The following is a 21,232-nucleotide window of genomic DNA, read 5'->3' as shown; positions in this document are numbered from 1 at the left end:
ATGTCAAGTTACATTATGCTTATTATTTCATGCCATGTTATGCCATGATATGTTATGTTTACTATTGACTTTGATTGTGCATTCATGCCTTTATTGCCATTCATGCATCATTAACCTGTTTGGAAGTTTCCTGTTAACTTGCCTTTAGTCCTAACTATCATTCCCCCCGAATGGTAGATTTTGTTACAGAATCTAAGGGAGATCTAAGAATCGACCAAGTGGAAACGTTGATTAAGCGACGGTCTGACGTAGATGGTAGTACAGTAGTTACGTCAGATTACTACTTGTATTTGTGGAGTTCAATCTCCAGCACTCTTTTGATCACAACCATTTTGGACTAGTGATGTGATCTCAGTTGTTTAGTATGTCATTAAGTATGAAGTATGTTTTCAAGTATTTGGGATATTTCAGTTTGGTGCATAGTATTGCTAAAGAAAAAAATTATCCACTGTGAATATTGCATAATGCTAGATGCATGTTAGGATCATTTCATCTTATATGTCATGAACGGGGGCAGGTAACCTTGTGTTGCATGTCTCGACGCTTCAAATGTCCGTCCGATCCCAAGCGGAATTTGGGGGTGTCACATAGGACTTGGGGGAGGAGGCACATTTCTTTGTTGTCATTTTTGTGGCATCCTTGAAAATGATTAATATTTATAAAAAATTAGTATTGAATAATTTATAAATAATGTATTGTATTGTCACCTATGTAAATAAAATATTTAATATTTTTATTCTTCATCTCCATATGTATTTTCCATACTTGTTTCAGAATCGACTTCAATAGTATCTTCGTCATCATCATCTTCTTCTTGATCAACTGCCTCTTCAGACTCTTCTTCTTCTTCTTCAGGCTCTTCTTCTTCTTCTTTTCTTCTTCTTCTTCTTCTTCTTTTTCACTTTCTTCATGAACTGAATGATCATTAATATGGATGGGTCGAGATGTACGGGTGGGACGTCATCTCTATATAAGGAGATTAGTTCAAGTGCACTGAGGTCAACAAATAAATTTATACCCTCTCCATCTTCTTGGTAGGCCTCTATAATCAGAGTGTCATCTTCGTCTCCACTATGATCATGATCAGCTACCATTCCTTCATCATATATATTACGGGGCACAAATTTTTGTACGACTCGCCAAGTTATATTTCCACTATCTTCATCGGCCCCTTTCATTGGATCAACCAAGTAATAGACTTGGGTAGTTTGACAAGCCAGTATGAATGGATTATCTTCGTACCATTTACCTGCAATATTGACACTTGTAAAGTGATTATCCCTATGTATCGAAACCCGACCACAGCCTATATCCCACCAATCAAATTTAAAAACATATATCACATTCCCACCTAGATATTTTAATTCGATAATGTCACGTTTGACACCATAGTAATCAATGTCATCTATTCCATGACTTCCCTCGACCAACACACCACAATTTTGCATTTTTCGATTACATTCATGGTCCATAATACTGAATCTATAACCTTGAACCGTGCATACAGTGTATCGAAGTGCTCTGTGTGAGGGACCATGGGCCAATGCATGCACTTTAGAAGAAACTGATGCGGGATCATTAGCACGTTGTTCCAAAATCTAACAATTGGAATAGTAAGAAAACTATTAAAAGTAAACAAGAATTAAAATGGTTCAAAGTGATTTTAAGTCATGGGACATTTAAAATGTATACGCATTGTTCAAACCATCCGGGAAATTCTTCTTCGTGTCTCGTCTCTATATTCTCTATGCCTTTTGTCCTAAGTTTGTCCATGTATTCACTATATAGAAGTACAAGAGAATGTACATTCTGTGCATTACAAAATATGTTATATAATGATATTTTTAATTAGAATTATTCTAAGTATGCAGCGACATACCTGAGATAGTCATCAATCTTCTGACAATTATTCAACATGTATCACCGAGCTTTTCCTAACTCTCCACCAATTAAGTCGTATCCCGTTTGTGCACCCAAGGGTCGTACATTCTAGGAAAACATTGATAGCTCACGAGGGGGAGCAGTAAGATCAGCATTCTGCTTTTCACAATTAAATCGTATATCAACACCATGAAGATATAGAGACTAAAATGTCAACCATTTATCGTGTATATAAACCTTTGCTATTGAACCTTCAGCTCGGGCTTTATTCCCAACAGTGCGCTTCATTCTGCCCAAATATCTTTCAACTAGATATATCCAACGTTACTGTACCGGGCCACCTAACATTACCTCCCGAGGTAAATGTTTTGTAAATGTATAATAGCAATGTCTTATTCCAACTTCCATAACATATCTCAATTTACAACCTGAGAGCGCAAATCTTTGAAAAAAATGCAAAGTTCAATTATGGCAACATGTACATCAAAAGTCAGTTTACCACGAATTCCTACTGGTAACAATTTCTGCAAAAATAAGTGACAATCACGACTTTTTAGTCCACTTATTTTCCAATCATCAGGGCTCACGCATCTACTGAGATTAGAAGCATAACCATCTGGCAACTTCACACTTTGCAACCATTTGCAAAAACCCATCATCTCATCTCTTGTCATCATAAAACATGCATGCGGCATAACCACCCTATCGCCTTCCATTCGCAAATGCAGATTATGTTTAATTCTCATTATTTCAAGATCTTTCCTCGTCTTAATAGTGTCATTTGTATTTTTGTTAATGCTCATCAATGTCCACAGAACATTGTCACAAATATTCTTCTCAATGTGCATTACATCCAAATTATATCGCAACATACATGATGAACAATACAACAAGTCAAAGAAAATACTTTTTTGTCTAATTCAATTCTGCAAGGCCTTGTTTTCTCTTATTATTTCCCCGACATTTGCCAAAATCGTTCACTTTAAGTTTCCATAACTATTCGACTATCTCATCCCCAGTGAACTCATTAGGTGCAGTTCTGTCCTCAACTATCCCATCAAATTTAGTGCCTTCCCTTCACCATGCATGATTTGCTGACAGATACTGTCGATGGCCCATGAAGCACTTCTTATGCGAATATTTTAGCCACTCACTTACAGTTTCATTATTACACATGAGACACGCTAACATCCCTTGAGTACTCCAATCGAAAAGCTTCCCATATGCTGGAAAATCATTTATCATCCACATTACTGCAGCATGCATCTGAAAAAATGTTGACGTAGATGCATCAAAAGTTCTGACTCTTGTTTCCCATGGATTTTTCAACTCTTCAATTAACGGCTGCATGAATACATCAATATCATTCCCAGGTGATCTTGGGCTAGGGATAAGTAAAGTTAACAGAAAGTTTGGCGCCCTCATGCACCTCTATGGTGGAAGATTATATGGAATCAGTATTACGGGCCAAGTGCTGTAACTTGTACTCATATTGCCAAAGTGATTGAATACATCTGTTGTTAGTCCTAGACGCACATTGCGAGCTTCGTTGCCAAACTCTGGGTATTTATCATCAAACTTTTGCCATGCAAGTGAGTCAGCTGGGTGCCTCATATATTCAACGTCCTTAACTCTTTTCTCCTCGTTCCACCTCATATCTGGACTTGTTTTTTTACACATATATAGCCTTTGTAATCTGAGTTTCAGGGGTTAAATTGAAAAATCTTCACTAGAATTTTTCTTACCCTTCCACCTCGACTCTCCGCATACGGGACAAGCCCCTTTTTCCTCATTCTCCATCCAAAATAAAACACAATCATTCTTGTATGCATGTATGGACTTGTACTCAAACCCTAATCCCTTTCTCAATTGTTTCCTTCATAAAAATTCTTCAGTAATGCAGAACCTTCAGGAAGCACCTCATTAAACAAGTCCAAGACCATGTTGATTGCTTTTGTCGACATCCCACACAACGACTTAATGTGAAGCAGCCGCATAATAAACGACATTTTGCTATGTTTTGTATATCTAGGATAAAGCTCACGCTTTGCATCTTCACACACTTTAGAGAAATTCTCTGATTCATTCCCTCAACTACTTGAGGTGTCCTCATCCACTTCATCCTCAAACAACCCGATTTCAATGTCACCCAACATCTCCTCCATCTCATCTCGCTCATTAAGGTCATCTCGGTCGGTATCTTCATCCATATGTCGCATATCAATACCATGACCGAACATAACCTCGATTGATTGTTTGTATGGCTCACCATGCAATACCCATCAGGTATACCTCAAATCCATACCATTCACAAATATATGACTTTCTACTTTATCCAATCCTATAGCGCACAAATTTTTGCACCCACGACATGGACACTTAATATAACCGTGACTATTAGCTGAAGCCCGAGCAAAATCAATAAAGGCTCTAACTCCATGTGCATACACATCATAGTCATTTCCAAGTCTATCATCAAGACGCATCCAACTTTTATCCATTTCTAAAAAAAATCTATCGATTAGTATAATGCAAACTAATTTCACATGCTCCAATTCTCACTGCTCTTTAGAACTTTAGCTGTTGGTCCTATCCCATTCAAGATTATATCATCCATATTGCATAAATTTTGTCACTCTTCTACTTTCCACATCAGTAGAAATTTCAACAGCACCTCCCCAAAGTTCTACATGTAACAGGAATTAAGTAATTAATTAAACGGGAAGTAATTAATTTTGGTAGTTGGTCCTATCTCGTTCACACGTACTATTATAACGTTTGCATGTAACGGGAATTAAGTAATAAAACGTTCGGACATTATGATTGAAACATTCGGATGTATATCTCTCTCATCGCTTGATGTTTGCACATTCACGTTTGCACGTTCGAACATTAAGTGTATTAAAGCTCAAGTCAAAACGCAAAACCGCACAACTCACGCTCCTCTCAAAACTATAATTGGAAGCCTCCATCTCATACCGCCGCTTGCACCATCGCCGTCGCCGTCAAACTCCACCACAAACGTTACAAAAGAGGTAGGCATCCTTCTTTAACCTTTGGGTAGATTTTTTTATTCTTTTATTTATTTATTTTTTTTTTATGGTTAATGGAGGTTTCAGTGGTTCCCAAAACCATTGGTGGCCGGACATTAATCTTAATTTTCTAGCCACCACGGGTTGGCCAAACGGCCACCTTAGAAAGCCTTCTTGAAGTTTATACTTCATTTCTATGGTGACTTTTGGCTAATTTCATTGTATTTGAGGTGTTAGGGAATGACTGAGTCGACTCAACCATTTCTGTCTCGTAACGTTCGAATGTTAGATTCTCACGTTCGAACATTATACATACCAAATGAGGAAGATGATATACACGTTCGCATGTTAATCATATATTAGTGCGCATGTGCTACAGTATGTGCGAACGTATTGAGAGTAAATGCGAATGTATATTTTATACTCGAACAAACATTTGTAACGTTTGCACATATGATCGTTCAAATACTTGATTGGTACATACGTGCGAATGTTATTTGGAATTCATTCAAATGTAAAACTTTCAGTTTCCATAAACCAAATATATGTTCGAACTAATAGTTATGTGCCTTCGAATGTATTATTAAATATATTAAAGAACTTCCTCACGTGCAAACGTGATATGTTTTGTACATTCGAACCTATGTTTAAGCTATCATGTTCGAACGTAACTTATCTTACGTTGGAATGATACTATTGAGGGATTTAACGTGCGGCCGTAAGAGGCAAAACGTTCTCACGTTTATGCGTAATGTCTGAACGTGATATGTTACGTTCGAACATGTTCCCAAAATAATTTAGATTAGAGTACATAATATGGATCATAATGTTAATATTGCTCAATTTTTTTTTTTACGACTAGGAAAAAAGGGAGGGAAGGAACAAGCAAAGACACATCTCGAATCTGGGCTCAAACAGTGATATCTGAACGAAAAGTCGTGATCAACCACTTTCACATACTCATATGGGAGCAAAAGAGCGTTCGAGACGTGTTCGTTTCGAGAGACTGGATGAGTATCTGCACATTGAGGGGTATCGTATATCCCTCAATGGTTCCAGAGTTTTATATGGCGATGTGCTTCATGCCTAAGGATGCATCCTCTCACACCGTGACAATACGTGGTGTTCAGTTCAGTTCACTGACAACCTCCCATATGGAGTCCTCATTACCAAACTATTACTGGCCTGGGTTATGCAACCTAAGGTGAAGGAGTGGATGAGTGACCAGATGAGCTCTATTGACATTAGCACACACCGTCGGAGCATTGGACAGGGGAGGGGCCATGCTTGACATCAGCCTGGACCTGTACTAGATCTTGTTCCACCCACCTAGTCTGAGCCGGGTGTTGGGAGTACTAGTCAACGGTCGACGGGTACATCTATGGGAGATGCGCGGCATGCTTAGATTATTGCATTTTACTCATATATTACTGCGCAATTGAACCAAAGGATCACGTCAGTAGAACAAAATGTTGGAGCTTTGGTCACCGATGCTCTCCATCGGATAGATATCCTAAACGCAAAGGTGAATGCATTGACAGACGATTTTAATAAATATGTAAACGACACATTCTGAGTATTTTGTACTTTATTTTTATCATATGTAATGAGCCATATTATTTAATATATCTACTATTTTTGAAATTCAATTTTTAATTTTTTTTTTTTAATTTGAAGTATCCAACTTTAATATTTAAATCTATTGGCGTTCACACGTGAGAATCAATAACGTTTAAACGTTGGCGCCAGAAATTTTCACGTTCGCACGTAAACATCCTTCATGTTTGAATGTCCAGCGAACGTCCTAACGTGAATATGTATACATTCGAACGTAATATAATTTCTCATCTACCTTCAGTGATGGTTTCCACAAACCGTCACAAAAAATACTTTTTTATGACGGTTTGAGCACTGTCACAATTTACAAACCATCACAAAGACTAATTTCTGTTGTAGTGAATATATATACCTTCAAAGTTATTAAAGGCAAGGGCTAATTCTGTAAGCATGGTTAAGTTCCCTACTTCCGGTGGTAGTGCCAAAACTAAAACAATATGGCTGAAGTTATAATAATTGATCCAAGGGACATATATTTAATAGTAGGATATTTACTTGTAAATATCATAGAGTAAGTGTTAATCATGTTATATCAGAATAGAATTTTAATACGATTAATTACTTCTAGCTATAATTAATAATTCCACAACTACTTTCCAATTATAGCATGCACTACAACAGTTTGGGTCTTTTAGGATGAATATTTTTGTCCCAAAAGATACGTTTTTGTCCCAAAATGAAACGAAAAAAAAGTGTATTAAAGTCATCCCAATATTAGTGTCCCAAAAGGTATTTTGGGACGAAAATATTAGTTTCATCCCAAAAAATATATTTTTTGGATGAAATTTGATGGACCGTTTGATCACGTTCGAACAATAATTTTATTCTGGACGATTGAATTTCATCCCATAAAGTGTTTCGAACTCCCACAAAAACCATGTATTTCATGGGTGCTCGATCGATACCAGTCCGTTCGACAAAATAGACATGAGGAAACGTTCGAATAAACAAATTGATGATCGAACATAAAGTATATTAATTTTTAGAATTGAATAAGAGGTTCGAACATGTAATGAATGAAAAGAGTGAGTTGCATGTTCGAATGGTTCACAACATTTGATGATCGTTCAAACTCAAACGTCTGATGTTCTAACGGTTGTGTCTGATTTATATATGTTCGAACGTTTGATGACCGTTCGAACGGTTAGTATTTTCATTTTAATAAAAAATTTAAAACAAAATAGATATTTATATTTCAAAAATACATTACAAACTGTTTACTATAAATAAAATTAATCGAACGAGTCCAAACTAAATAAATAAAATAGTAATAATACTAAAATTGTTATCGATACAGAATTTTATAAATCCTAAGATTATGCAAAACACGAAAATCAATTGCTTGGAGGCCTGAATTGTTGCATAAGCGTTTGCATTTGGAGTTGCATCTCTCTCCTGAACTCTTATTGTTGTTCTTCTTGTTGTTTTATGCACATCTTCATATTTGCTTGTTTTATCAATTGAGCATCTAACTCACGTTGTTTTGCAATCAATTCTTTGATCCTCGAACTCGCATTCTATAACGCAATGGCAGTAGTACTTGACGTTAATGAAGAGTTTGAAGGCTTTACACAGTGATCCAAACCCCTCAAATATCCTGAACGTTGACTCAAAACTTGTGTAAAAGTTTCAACGTCACTTATTGATGAATTCTGATCTGATGCAGCTTCATCACGGAGGGCAACCATTTTATCCTACAAACGACATAAAAAAATTAATATTGGAACAAAAATTTAAATATGGGTAATTAAAACAAATTATAATACTTACATAATTCTCACGAGCATCGGGATGAGTCCACTCTCCATTGCTATTAGTATGTGATGTAGCATATAATTTTTTCAGATCATAATTGGTGTCTGACTCTTGCTATAAAATACATTATTAAGATATAACGTCAATATTAAAATTAGTACCTCCAAAAAATAAACTATATAAAATAAAAAAAATAGTACATTACCAAAAAAAGACAGTGTATTTGAAGTATCTTAATTATTATGTATTTTAATATTAGGTGTATTTTAAGTATTTTAATTATTAAGTGTATTTTAAGTATCTTAATTATTATGTATTTTAATATTAGGTGTATTTTAATTATTAAGTGTATTTAAGGATCCAAAGTATTATGTATTTTAATATTAAGTTTATTCTAAGTATTTTAATTATTAAGTGTGTTTTAAGTTTCTTAATTATTATGTATTTCAATATTAAGTGTATTTTAAGTATTTTGATTATTAAGTATATTTTATGTATCCTAATTATTATGTATTTTAATATTTAGTGTATTTCAATTATCCTAATTATTAAGTATTGTTATTTATTTGTTATTTAATAATTGTAATTTAGTAATTAAACTGTTTTCTACATTTAATGTTCGAACTATGTCATATTGTGATTGAACGGTCCAACCTAGAATACAAACCAGAGAGCAAAACACAATCGTAAAACGCAATCAATCATCCCAAAAATCAATTCACAATAAAGATAGATAGACAAATACATAGATATGATGTTAAAAACTATAAGTTATGAAATTTGGACATACCTTGTGCCGTGCAAATTGAAATAACTCAATAAACACCTATGAAATGGTGTTTAAACAAATATTATCACTATAATGAAGAAAATGAGTTAATTTATATAGAAATTTAAACAAAAAACATACCTTGAATCAATATAGTGCTAATGTTTATAGCTTTCGTGGATAGAATGAAGGATTGTGGAGAGAAAAGTGGAGGATTGTGGAGAAAATGAGTGTTTTGGGCGTTGGTTGAAAAAGAAGAAGTGAGAAAATGAGAGAAGTGCGGCAGGCTGAAGGGTTTTGAAGGATGAGTAGGTTTTAAAACTTATTACGGTGACATTTTTCATTGTAATAAGTTCTCTACATATTGAAACGACGATGTTCTAATTAATAATCCACTTATTACAGCGGAATAAGTTGTCACCTGGGTCGTCGTATACTATTCGAAAGAACAATTTTGGCATTCGAACATGAAAATTCAATGAGCTCCAAAATGTTTCCACTTGCAAAAATTTAAAGGAAGCGTTCGAACGGGTAAAATGGCGTTCGCATGATTTTCTATGTTTCAAACACTTTCGTGGTAGACAATCTGCCACTATTTTGTGGCGCGAAAAATTCTACAAACTGTTCGAACACTTTTCTTTATGTAAATTACCATTCGATCTTGTTACGTTCAGTCGAGCGGTGTTGTTGACCATTCGAACGTACTACAAATTGAAATATTAGTAATTTTATCTCTTTGAATCGAACTATATTATTATAATTATTTAATTCAACTATATTATCCATAATTAGTTTATTAATTCACTATATATATTGTGGTATATAAATATAGTATTAGTATAAGTATATTAGTACATACTATAAGTATAATAACTATGAGTATTACTAATAGTTACTATACCATATTAGTTATATATAATTACTATAGTTATATCTACTATAATACTAATATATAATATAGTTACTATTAGAAGTTATACTATAGTTACTATAGCTAATAATATATAATATAGTTAAACTATAGTTAATATAATTACTCTTGTCTCTCTAAAACTCTTCTTTTAAAAAATCTCTTCTCTCTCTAAAACTCTCTCCCTTCTCTCTAAATTCTCCAAAGACCGAATTCGGGCAGAGGGGGTGGGAGCTTCGACTCCTCCCCCCTCCCTCCTCCCCCTCCCTTCATCTCTGTTGTTGCTTCCAGTGTTGTGGTTTTTGGTTTTTATTTTGTGTTTTCTCAGGCCGAATAAGGGAGAATTGTTGATCTGGGACTTTCCGGTGACCAACAGACTACACGTACCCCACCACGGTGTTCCCCAGCCGCCGATCTACAAGACCATTGAATGCGGTGCCAAACATAGTGGCGCGTAGCCCGCACGTGCGGATTGAAGGTTGGCGCGTGGCACTCACGTGCCACTGCGAGAGCTCTTTGCCGACGCCACGCGCAGTATTTTAGGGGCTTGCGACTCCGAGACTTTCTAGATCTACCGTGGGTCTTCCTCCCAGAGTGGTGCCACTACAACCCCTTCTCCTATGTTTTTTTTTTTCAATCCAACTTTTATTTTGTTTTAGATCTGGTTTCTTCGGTTCTTCTATGTAATTTAGAGTTCTGTTGTTTGTTTTCTAGGTAAAAATAATAAGGAATAGGCTATTGGACTTTGGTGTCCATAGCAGTAGAGTCCCGTTCCTCCTTTGGGAGGAGTTGGAGAGGTAGTAATCCTCCTCTTGAGGAGGATGAAGATAGTTCTTCTCTTCTATTGGAAGAGGGGGTGTTTAGTTTTGTTTTACAGAACGCTCATCTTTGTTAGAAGAGAGTTTTTAGAAGTTAAGACCATGTCCGTCACAAAGAAATTTGTGTGTGGGGGTGCCCCAGAGCAGATACTTTAGTTTGGCTTGTAGTCTGGATTTTTCCCTGTATTGATAAGTAACATCTGTAATTTCAGTTCATTGAATGAAATGAAAGTCTATTTCCATAAAAAAATAAAAAATAGTTACTATAATTACTGTTATAAGTTAAACTATAGTTACTATTAAAAGTTATGATAACTATTATAAGTATAGTATAAGTATAACTATTATAAGTTATATAATAATATAACATTAAGTATAGCTAATAACATATAATATAGTTGTACTATAGTTACTATTATAAGTTATACTACAGTTACTATTAGAAGTTATGATAACTATAATAAGTATAGTATAATTATAGCTAATATAAGTTATGATAACTATACTTATTATAAGTTATATATAATAAGGTAACATAAAGTATATTACTATATAGTAAAAATAATATAGTGCATAAACGTTTGAACGGTACAATGGAGCGTTCGACCACGAATTTGAAAGGGCAAACTATCGAACGGGACGATACACAGCTCAAACGGGATTGCACTATACCTTAACATTCGAACGTTTTTGTATGTTGTTCGAATGTTAAGTAATGTACCGCTAAATTTTTTCACTAAACGTGCCAAATTAATGTTCGACCGTATATAATTTTCATTTAAATATTTTTTTAGTCTGTTTGAACGTTTTTCTAGATGTTTGAACATTTATCTTATTTGGGACAAATTGTTTCATTCCAAAATAATTCGTTCGAACGGAAAAGGCCTTTCGTTGATTTTTTGGAATGAAATTTGAAATTCGTCCCTACATTTCATTTTTTGGGATGATTTTCAATTCGTTCCGAAGAAAAATCATCCTAATAGCTCTTTTTTATTGTAGTGATGTACTCAAACTATTAACTAGATTTATACATTTCTTGTAATATATATTAGGCATCTAGAATTATATCATTATAGGTAATAAGTTAATTAGTACTTTATTCATTTTTCATATTATGACCATAATTTAACTATCAACTTAGTTTCTATTGTAGTAAAACATATATCTTCTTAATTTATATATGATATAATATCTATTTGATTTTTATTCATACACAAAAAAAGACAAAAAATTGGAGTGATGAAAGGGTGGTATAAATGGTGGTATAAACATTGGAGGGTCTAGAGACGCTAAATGCATTCTCAAGATGAAGTCACATCGGCTAACGTTACTCGAAGGTTCGAAACACTGTTATGATGGGATGACGTGGTATTTCTGTAAAAAGATAAAATCTCATGTACGTTTTTATTTGTCAAAAATCTAATTGCTATAGTAATCTGAAAATAACTCCATCTAAGGGCTCGTTTGGTTCCATGACTGTATTCAACTCAGCTGAGTTCGGTTCAGATTTAGAACTCTTCAATATCCAAACACCCATCTCTCAAGTTACTAAACTCATCTCAACTCAAAATCACTTTACACGTGGGACCCACAACCTTTTTCAACTTAACACCTCTTTACACGTAGGACTCACAACCTTTTTCAACTTTCTATAAATACATCTAAACTCATCTTAACATCCAAACACTTTTTCTTAGGTAGACTTCACAGAACTCACTCCACCATCTCAACTCACTACTATTCATAGAGAACTCAACTCAGCTCAACTCAACATTCAAACACAGCCTAATAAATAGATTTTGTACAAGCTCATGATCTCAAGATTCTTAATTGCCATATTCTTTCCTCTTTTACACGTCAAGTACAAGAAAATGTGGCAGTAGATTCTGTTGAATTGCTCGATCTACTATTGTTGCAATGGTTCGATTTGGCAAAGTTGCTGGTAAAGAAATTCACATTTTGGAATAAAGTTACGACAAGTGGCAATTTTTTACTCAAGTATTTTCTACAATTTGAATCAAGATAGATATTTTTTTTATAGGAAATAGGTTTCGTTCATTCATAAAAGTGAAGTTATAGCTGTGACCTGATACATACAAGAAAAATCCTAGATTATAAGCCAACTACTCACGATTGGGGCTCCACCAACACAAATTCATTTGTGACTAGTATGGTTTAACTTCTATAACTTTCTACAGACAAACCATCTGAGAGACCACACTCTGCCTAAAGCAGAGATTTCAAACCCCACCTCTAAAGGAGGAGTGGACATTCACTCTATGGAAAAAATGTCCAAAAAACTATTTCATTTTTATTTTTACCTAAACAAAAGGAAATAACAATAAACATAAACATGGATGTGAAAATGACAGATTACAACTGTAGATATGAGTTTCAGCTTGAAGGAAAGCAAAAGACAAGAAACAAAGAGACTGTGGTGGCGCGTGAGGGACACGCACCACGCTAGGAGTTTGGCGGCCAGTTGAGTCTGAAGAAACCGAGGTCCCTCATCCCAGAAACGATGCGCGTGGCGGTAGTAGAAGTTTCCTGGTGCAGTGGCGCATGGATCTCAAGCGCTGCTATGACCCTGTGCGTGTGACTCATGCATCACTCCGTTTGACGAAAACATTTTCCTGTTCTAAGGATCGGCAGTCTGAAAATCCTGCGGAGGGGCACGTGGTGGTCACTGGGCTTCGAAAAATAGCAAATCGGCATTTAGCCACACTTTAGACAAAAAATAAAAATAAAAAATGAAAAATAAAGGGCTACACATGAGTCTCTGGTCTAACCAGATGGGAGGACTACACTCATGTATTTAATGCTAAAATTCATATTAATTAATTGTGAGTACTAATATTCAATGACGTGAACTACATATTATATATCTATTCTTTTCGAATCTTTTAAAATATCCCAATCATAAAATTATAAAAAAAGCTTGCCCTAATCATCAAAGCTTGTCAAGTGACGTTGTACGTCACTAATTAGACTATAATACGATTGTCGAACATGACATGCAAGTGGGGGGTTGTGATAGCCAGGAATAATAAACAAGGCATTTAAAACTTTGTCAAATACATTTTTTCTAATTCATTGGTACTACTTACTCCAATAATGTCTTTGATTTTTAGGCTCTCTAGTCAATCAGAGGACATGGCCATTAATTAAAAATCATGGTTGATTTTTCTTTGCAATATCTACATTTTCTACCCCTTGATTGGTGCATGGCAACCTTAAAGTCGAGCTAGCTTGGCCTTGTTAGTAGAAAACTGCATGCGTGTTTCCACATGTTGATTTTTCTTTGCAATATATTGGTCATCGGCTTGAGTTTATCAACTTCGTGTAGTATACGCACAAAAAAGAGTAGTGTGTTTTTCTAGACATTCCCACTTTTAAAGGGCGTATTGGATTTAAGTTTTAATTTGATAAATTTTATCTCATCTTATCTAATTATTATAATTTTTTAAAATTTTTATATAAAATAAAATAAATAAATTTTAAAATAAAATTAATATTAAAAAATATATTTTAATAATATTTTATTTAATTTTTAACTTTTATCTCTACTCAACTTATTCTATTTAAGAATATAAACCATTCACATCGCATACTGAAGGACTCGGATTTTCTATGATTATCATTAGTGAGTGACAGCTAGCTAGGCTGGCCTTATTCCAAACATCGCGTCACAATTAATTTGTGAGCTTGCAATTCTTGGATCTTTGTTGGAAAATTCCAAAGCCCTCGACTATGTGAATTTTCATTCAACGATGAGAATTTGATAGTGGTGTAGCTTTGCTGCAAGTCATTTTAGAAAGACAGCGTGAGCTGTATTCGAGTTAAATTGAGTTAGCTTATTATTGGGTTTTATTTTATATATTCATAATTGTTTTTTTAAAACGAATTTGAATTTATTGTTCATGAATTGTGTAGTTGATTTATTCATTTTTAGAAGAAATACATTTCATTATTGAAATTATATATACTTTCTCCAATTTTTATTATTACCGAGCTCATCATTAAATTAATGGCATTGGCCACTCCAAAATTTTTTAAAATTCAAAATAGCCCCTAAATTTTATTCATACTTCCATGTATATAGGAATCACCCCCCAAAAAAAAAATTATAATTTCCTTATTCCCATATGCTTTCTAAAATTTTGTAAAATTTCAATATATATAGAAATGTCTCTCTCCAATTTTTTCCTATAACCCTTAGATTTTGTATAATTTCTATATATTATATATTTTCAAGAATGTGGCTCCACTAAAATTAAATTAAAACTAAGTTTAGGAGAAATAATAAACTATTAACATTGATCTCAAAGTTTTTTATTATACAATATTAAGTTTCTTAATATAGAATTCAAAGTGAAACTACAAGAAAAACTATTTAAGATTGATGATTTATATGTGAAATAGTGGAGATGTTTTATCAATTAAATTTCATTGAGCAAGAAAAAGTCTATTTAAGGTCTCAATTGTAGCATTCTATGTTTAATGTGACACCAAAATAGATAGATTTTACATGAAATTTGATAAAGTAGCTTAGATATTAGAATGAAATATGACATTCTGAAAGATCACTTGATAGTTGCTATGAAGAAAATAATTTTTGTATATTTCATATTTACAAAAATAATAATGGATGGATATTATTCTATGAAATATTATCTTAAAAAATCTGAAACAAACATTAAATTGTGTTTTTAAAATTTTATTTCTACGCTATTCAGCAAATTATTGAAATTTAATTTTATATACAGTTATGTTTTATGATTTTGTAATATTTTTTCATTTTACATAAACATCTAGAAAAGTTGGTCCGGCTAGAAATAATTGCTAGTTCGCCACTGATTAATCTGTTAGGTAAACTATATATAAAATTGTTTTACTTGTGACAATTAAAACATTTATAACTTTTTATTGCAAGTTTTAACGGACTGCCTAGATTACATAACTTGTTACATATCTACATCAATGAATAAATCAAGATTTAAATCATGACATATATCACATTGGAAAATTATTTTTTCTTGTCTTTTTAAATATTTAAGATGTTATTATTTTAAAGTGAAAAAAAATTCAATAAAATAGTGATACAAAATTTTACACATTTAAAACTGTGTTCGTTTATTAAATGAACTTGTAAAGGATGTATCCCACCATTGGTCGTGATCGTTAACCTACAAATCGTTACGTAGGTGCACAGTGTGCTTGCGACACCTCTGATGCCTAAGTCAGCAATAAGTGAGGGATAATAACTCAAGAATACTCAATTAGATGATTCGAAGATTACCTGTTGTCCCTGTATATAGGCGTGGAGAATATTAGATGAGTACCATAAAGTAATCAACTTAGCACAATGGCTAAATATTGGATGAGTACGATAATGTAATCAACTTAGCACAATACTAAGCCATTACAAGGCTTATCCTTGATGTGTCGGAATTATCTAACCATCAAGTTATCCATACCTGTAACCCGAGGGCTTATCCCTCCTAATAAACAGGGTGGCTAGGGCCATACAATCCAGATGACTTGTTGGAATAGTAATCCTTTATGGGTAATGGACCTTGGGCCCCAAGTTCAGGTTACACCAATATTTACTCCTCTAGTTACCTCGCTAATCCCCCTCGCATGTAAGCCTGGGAAATTCATTAATGAAGGACTTCTTTGTCTACTTCCCTGACCTCTCTCATCTCTCCCTTGTCCTCTATTTCTTCACTCTCTCATTTTCCCCTTTCGCTCTGCTTCTTCATCATCCTAATGGCCTAACGAAACATATCCCAAATCCCATCTATCTTGGAGTCTTCCTCTGTTAAAAACATGGCGGGCTCAACGGAGACTTCTCCTGAGGCTTTCTCCCTTGGTCCCCGCTATGGTCCTGAAGTGAAGGATCATGTGGAGGTGCTGGGAGGTGCTTCCACCTCCTCTAGTCTTACTAGGGATGAAGCCTTTAGCAGCACTATTAATTAGCTAAGGAATGTCGTCTCTAGGGTACCTTTGATTCTTCTTCTCTCTCTTTCTGTTTTTTTTTTTTTTTTTTTTGGTAGTTTCTTCAGTTTCACCTTTGTAGGGTATTGACAATTTGGTGGCTTGGATAATGGAGGACCGTGTTGAATTGGAGGATGAAGTTCGCTCTAGGCGTGTGTTTTTTTTGTATGCCAAGAGGAAATTTGAGAAGTGGAAGGTTGAGAGGACAGAGTTGGAGATCCTACTCGAGAGCTAAATTCTATTTGCCAGGAGTTTTGTAGTTCCAAGCAACGTTGCTCTAAGCTAGGGGAGGCGGTGGCAGCTTTAGAGGAAAGCAAGCAGCAAGTTAACCTTGATCTCTCTGAGGCGCGTGGCATTTAGAGGAGTTGACCAAATGGCACGAGGAATACAAGACAAATCGAGCCGATGCAAATGAAGAATAGAGGAAGCTTGGCGAAGCACTTCTCCACCTGGATACCTGTCTGAAGGAAAAGACTCCGCAAGTGAAGCCGTTTGAATCTGACTTGGTTGCTTTGAGGGAGGAATTTGTTTGCCTTCACCCTAAGCTGGTGTCAACGCATGGCATCAGGGATAGTGCTTTTGGTTATGGGTATGGGGTTGGCGTGTTGCGACTTAGATCCCTCTTGGCCAATCCCCGTACTAATTTGACGCACTTAGATTTAGGATGTTTAAACCTGATGCAGCCTTGCGTTAGTTTGTTGATACCTTTGGTCGGGACACCATGCTCGATGCCTTTGACGTTCCTCGTCAATCTCCACCTTCTGGCACTCCTAGCACTTAGCTTTTCTTAATTGTTGACTTCCACGGCTGCACTTGTAATAGATTTTGTAAATAATAACAACACTCTTGTACTTGTCTTCTCTACTTGTGCATGTTGGGAATACTTAGCCACTTTTTGCATTTTATCATATTATGTTCTGCTTTGATTTCACGAGGCTCTTTCTTCTTACTCTACTAGTGGCTCGCTTTTGTACTTCTCATTGTTGTGCTCTGAACCCCTATCTCTTGAACCACAAGTCTTTGGACTCATCATTAGTGTTTAAGGGTCATGTGGTCTGAACTCATCATTGGTGTTTAAGGATCGTGTGGTTTATTGACCTTCGCGCACTTTTTCTTTGGCACTGCAAGTCTTTGGACTCATCATTGGTGTTTAAGGGTCACGTGGTCGGTTGACCTTCATGCTTTTTTCCTTGGCACCGCGACTCTTTGGACTCGTTATTGATGCTTAAGGGTCATGTGGTCTGCTGATCTCTATGCCCATTTTCCTCTGCACCGAGAGTCTTTGTAATCGTCATTGGTGTTTCAGGGTCGCGTGGTCTGCTAACCTCAGCGCCCTTTTTCCTTGGCACAGCTAGTATTTAGACTCGTCATTGGTGTTTAAGGGTATCATGGTCTACAGACTAGTCATTCAAACCCTTTGTACTCATCATTGGAGTTTAAGGGTCGCATGGTCTATTGACTTCCACGTCGTTTTTCCTTGGCATTGCCAGTCTTCGAACTCTTCATTGATGTTTAAAGGTTGCGTAGTCTACTGACCTTCGCACCCTTTTTCTTTGGCACTACGAGTCGTTCGACTCATCATTAGTATTGAAAGGTCGCATGGTCTGATGACCTCCGGGTATTTTTTCCTTGGTACCGCGAGTCTTTGTACTCGTCATTGGTGTTTAAGGGTCATGTGGTCTATTGACTTCAACTCCTTTTTAACTTGACACCGTAAGTCTTTGGACTCGTCATTGGTGTTTAAGGGTCGCATGGTTTGTTGACCTCGGTGCCCTTTTTCCTTGGCATTGCGAGTCTTCGAACTCTTCGTTGATGTTTAAGGGTCGTGTGGTCTACTGACCTTCGCACCCGTTTGCTTTGGCATCGTGAGTCATTTGACTCGTCATTGGTATTTAAGGGTCGCTTGGTCTGCTGACCTCTGGGTATTTTTTCCTTGGCACCGCGAGTCTTTGTACTCGTCATTGGTGTTTAAGGGTCATGTGGTCTGTTGACCTCGACTCCTTTTTACCTTGACACCGTGAGTCTTTGGACTCGTCATTGGTGTCTAAGGATCGCGTGGTTTGTTGACCTCGATGCCCTTTTTCCTTGGTAGCCCTGTCTTTGGACTCATCATTGGTGTTTAAGAATCATGTGGTTTGTTGACCTCCGCCTTCCTTTTCCTTGGCACCGCGAGTCTTTGGACTCATCATTTGTGTTTAAGGGTCACGTGGCCTATTGACCTTCGTGCCCTTCTTCCTTGGTATCGAGAGTCTTTGGACTCGTCATTGGTGTTTAAGGGTTGCGTGGTCTATTGACCCTCACAACCTTTTCCCTTGGGTGAGTCAGTACTGGCCTAAAACTGACGCTTTATTTACCACGAAACATAATCAAGAGTTCAACAATAGAGTTCTAAGAAATCAAGAAACTAACATAATCAAGGGTAAAATTTCTTCAGGTGTTCTGCATTCCAGGGGTGTTGCAGTTCTTTGAGTTGGCTATCGTTCAAGTGGTACGACTAGGCCTGTGGTTGGCCACTAGCACGTATGGTCCTTCCCACCAGGGTTCGAGCTTGCCCTCTTCTGTGGTGACCTTGCTTTCTCTTAACACTAGATCCCCTATCTTGAATGTCCTGAGTCTGACTGTTTTGTTGAAATAATGTTCTTCCTTTTTCTTGTTTAGTATCATTCTGACTTTAGTCACCTCTCTCTTCCTCTAGAAGGTCGAGGTGCTCTTCCATAGCTTCATTATTCTTAGGCGCTTAGAAATGGTGGGTTCAATAACTTGGTAGTCTGACTTCCACGACGGGTACTGCTTCACTCCCCGTATGCTAAGGTGAATGGGGTCTCTCCTGTAGAGGTGTTTATTTTGGTCCTGTAGGCCCTCAGTACTCCTGGAAGTTCCTCTGCCCATTCCCCATTTCTTGTTTGGGTCCATTTGGCAAAGTTGTTTATAGAGAAATTTCTATTTTCGAACAAAGTTACGGGGAACAGAGATTTGCTTCTCAAATATTTTCTACAATTTGAATCATGATAGATATAGTTTGTGCACCATATTATATATAATGCCGAAATTCATGTTACTCAAGAGTACTAATATTCACAATATTGTTGTAAGCTACATATTTTCGATTCTTTTCAAAGTTTTTAAAAATTTTGAGTCATAAAATTATAAAAAAATCTTGCTCTAGTCATGACAGCTTATGCATGTAACACCCCGGGTCCATCACGAAGCTCGCATCCAATTTCTTTTTTTTTTTTTCAGATCAATATGGATGAAAAGTCCACTTGAGTTTTAACGAGTAATTTTGGAGTAGGCTACGGGCCCACAAATTTCTTTTATTTTTATTTTGGTAGTATATAAATTTTTATTGAGCTTGTAATTAGGTTAAAGCCCTTTTAATAATTTATAGACCAAGTGTGCATTTCTTCTGTAGTTGGCCTAAGATTTCCTCTAAAGGCCCAACCCGACCACTCAATATCTCATGCACGTTTCTTCTTTTTGTTTTTCTACTTCTCCAGGGTTTCGATTACCTATATAAATACATACATACCCTCACATACATAGAAATGTCTGCGGAATTTCCCCAAGCTGCTGAACGTTCAGTCCCCCACGTTCCTACGTCCAGGAAGCACCACAAGCAGTTAACAACCAACAGCCTCCTCCTGCATCCACATTGGAGTAATACCTAACAAGCACTATGAACCATTTGCATCCCATGTTCACACGTCGAGGCCACGACCCATGTCGGCCATCCCCACACCACCGATGGTTGCTTCTCCCCATCACTCTCTCTCGCACGGTTTATTTTTCTTCTCAGCTAACACGTACACCCCTCTAATTTCTCTGAGTTTAGCCACCCAAGCCATACCCTAGCCCAATGCATCTCTCTTGCACCTCTATCTCCCACCCCTCTCATGTGTCTCTTGCCAACCAAATCCGCCTTCCAACTCCTCCTTCCACAGCCACGCAATGTTGCTTGACAGATACACCCATGAAGGAAGTAAACTCGTGACTCTGCAACTAGTAGTCGTGTAAGACATGACAACTGTAAGCCCCCTTCCCATTAGCAACCACCATGTCCAGCACTTGCTCCTGCACAACAGAAGCTACCCCAGTGCCACCCAACACTAAAATGCCAGCCTCCACCCACGGCCAACCAGTCTCCACATTGTCCCCAAGTGTTCTGCTCAACAATGCCAAAAACAGAGTGAGCTTTGTACTATAAAGGAGATCCCACCAATCAAGCCAATGTCGAAGCTGACGAGCATAATGCGATCTGCATGATTCCAACACAGGAGCGTATCACGATCTGCATGATTTCAGCACCTTCACGTCCGCACCGCCAACTTGCAAACTTGCTCTGCTTTTTCCTTGTTTTCATTTCTTTCCTTGTAAATTACTTCCTTGTTTATAAGTCAATACATGTATATATATGTAAAGCACTACAAATAGAATACAACAGAGTTTTGATAAA

This window comes from Juglans microcarpa x Juglans regia, chromosome 5S (assembly GCF_004785595.1).
Source record: "Juglans microcarpa x Juglans regia isolate MS1-56 chromosome 5S, Jm3101_v1.0, whole genome shotgun sequence".
Lineage (NCBI taxonomy): Eukaryota > Viridiplantae > Streptophyta > Magnoliopsida > Fagales > Juglandaceae > Juglans > Juglans microcarpa x Juglans regia.
Note: the sequence above shows the minus strand (reverse complement) of the source record.